Genomic DNA, 3,162 nt, shown 5'->3' on the forward strand with positions numbered 1-3,162 from the left:
CCTCTCAATGGAAGACGTTATCAAATTAAAATGTGAATCTTCCACTAAATTGTGCCTTTCATAGCCTTGGAAGTCTTTCAACCTTTGTGCACATAAAAATGAATGAAAATGGAATTTGTGAAAGCCATGTAGCCCTTTTTTGCTGGACACTGTTTTGATTTATTAAACCGTCTTTGGAGCCTTGCATTTGACACATAAGCATGCCATCGTATAAGCAAATTGATATGGTAATAAAGCATTCTAGTAAGTTCAATCAATACATATATATTGATTGCTTATATATATACTTAAATGCTTCCCAAACGTTAGATCCTCTTTTCTCCCCACATCATCTACCTGTAATACTTAAATAAATAATCTATTACATTACATCTAACAGTGGTGACTTGGTCTTACGCCTGCAGTCATTCAGCAGGAATGATTTCTTTTTAATTCCAAATCTTACTGGTGCTGCCACAAAAACTAGCTTTGTTAGATGAAAGAATTTTAAAGCTGAGCTCTGTATTGATCGGGCTTTTTATTTAGTATTCACTTTGAATTTTGTTTCCGAAGAGCTTGTAACTGTTCATCACGCTTCTGTCCGTCAACCCTGGTGGACAATATTTACAGGACAACTCCATTTTCCCACTGAGCGCTATGGAAAGACAGTTTCTTCTGTCTGCTATGGCAACTGACTGAAGGAAACTGTTTTATGTTTGGACTGAGATAATTATATGTTGTTTCCGGCACATAGTGGCCGCTTTATTCTTTCTGTCTTTAAAATCAAAACAACAACTACGTGTGCACTAGAGTGTTTCCTGGAGAGACAAAAGAATGCTCCACCATCAAAAAACATTCTATTTTTAAAGAAAACACATAAATCCATGTATATAAATCCCATGTACGAACTCCAAGGGAGTCTGCATGATATGACCTGTTTGGTTACATCCAGAATGGAAGGGCACCCCTGCGGGGTGGGGTGAGCAGGAGAGCTGCGCCTTGGAGGTGATGAAGTTACCGAGGCCGGGGAAGGCATCCAGACCAGGAGGCACACAGCAGCCAAAGTGAGACGCCCGAATGTGTGTGCTATGCTCAGAAGGCAGAAAAGAGGCCAGCTGCGATGGAAAAGAAATTTCAGGGAGAGGAAACTTCTTGCATTTATTATAACTTGAGAAAGTAAGCAGAAAATAGTTCTGAGACATGCACAGTCCAGGCTTCTTAAAGGCTAAGCCTTATCTTATTCTTTGTAATCCCCCGAAAGGCTTATCCTACAATGCTTTCGCAGAAGTACAGTGACTAAAATTCTCTTCCCAAGAAGCAGGGACGATTGTATTATTCCCATTTTTATGATGAAAAAACTGAGCTCATGACGTTGCTTCCCTAAGTACATGCAAATGCTGTGATCAAGCTTCAATTTCCCAAATACCTTCTCAAAGGCTCTCTTTTTTTTTTTTTTTTTTTTTTTTCGAGACAGAGCCTCCAGCTGTCCCCCTGGGTAGAGTGTCGTGGCATTACAGCTCACAGCAACCTCCAACTCCTGGGCTCAAGCGAGTCTCCTGCCTCTGCCTCCCAAGTAGCTGGGACCACAGGCGCCTGCCACAACGCCCGGCTATTTTTTGGTTGCAGCCGTCATTTTTGTTTTGGCGGGTCCGGGCTGGGGATTCGAACCCGCCACCTTAGGTGTACATGGCTGGCGCCTTAGCCTGTTGAGCTATAGGCGCCGAGCCAGGCTCCCTTCTTAATTACTGTGATACAACACACAGGTTCTGGGCAATGGCTGCCTGACTGTGGAATAATAAAGTTGATCTGGATCCTGATCTTGGGAGCCTGGATGGGTTCCCAATTCTATAACTTAATCTCAAGATCTGAGAAACATACTTAATAAATTCACATCTGAGGTTCCCTCATCTATGATTGCAACTTACAACTGAAACTCATAACAATGACCTCGTAGGGTGTTGTGAGAATTCAATGACATGGTGTCTCTATCTCTATTGCTAGAGGATATTAAATGCTTCCCAAATGTTAGGTCCTCCTTTCTCCCCACATCATCTACCTGTAGTACTTAAATAAATAATCTATTATTTTACATCTAACAGTGGTGACTTGGTCCTATGCCTGCAGTCATTCAGCAGTGCCTGAACATGTTTCTAAATTAACTGACGTGGTAAAGGAATCTGTATGAAAATCCCTTTAGTGGCTTCAAAGTGTGAAGAGTCTTTCCTTGCATCTTCCTGGGCCAGAACAGACAGAAGAAGGGAGAAGGAAAGATCGAGGGATGGTTGAATTTGGTTGTCTAAACCCTTAGGGTTTTTCTGTTCTTGGTTGGCTAAGCCAGGTATCTCTGTGAAGACCAGAATGTCTCACGAAAGCTGCGATGTCCAAGTCAAACAGAAGGTGTGGGCAGCTCTGCCCTGTGACAATTCACAGGCCAACAGAGGAGAGACCATGGAGGATGGCGCACGACAAAATCAACAAGAACGCAGGCAGCGCTTTGCCCTCAAACTCCAAATTCTGATTTAAAAGAGTCACCCATACAAAACCGTGTGCATGAAAATCTAGCAAGAAACTGAGAAACTAGTGCCGAATAGAAGCTGGCAACCGGGACTCCGGGAGGTGCGAGGCTCTGCTGCAGAGATGACATTATCTGGGGTTGTGCTCATCAAATTATTTTAAGTGTGATTCATTTGTTTAAGTGTGCACTCGATGGATTCATCCCAGCTAGACATTTACAGCCAAAGGAAAACCCAAACTAAAGTAAAAAGTACTCAACAGCAAGATCCCAAGAACGGTACAGCCCCAGCCTTCTGAGTCAGTCAAGTGCTCCCTGCGTGTTCGGGCTGCTCACTCCCCCTTGCAACAAGTGCATTACCCGTCAGGCCAGACAGGCACCTCATTTACAGCAGGACATCCAGCAGACCTCCAGCAAGATTCTAAATGACACAGCACAAATTTTTGTCCAGGGCTGCATGAAGGGCGCCTCTACCTCACACATGCAGGCAGGCGTGCACACACACAGCCCTACATAGACACACACGTATACTGTGGTTGTCTATCACTACCCTGTTTCCCCCAAAATAAGACCTACCCCCCAAATAAGCCCTAGCAAGATTTCTATGCATTTGTTAAATATAAGCCCTACCCTGATAATAAGACCTAGTGATGGGTGTGGCTATGCAGCAT

The sequence above is a fragment of the Otolemur garnettii genome, unplaced genomic scaffold, assembly GCF_000181295.1.
Source record: "Otolemur garnettii isolate 467f Iridium unplaced genomic scaffold, OtoGar3 scaffold00102, whole genome shotgun sequence".
Taxonomy (NCBI): domain Eukaryota; kingdom Metazoa; phylum Chordata; class Mammalia; order Primates; family Galagidae; genus Otolemur; species Otolemur garnettii.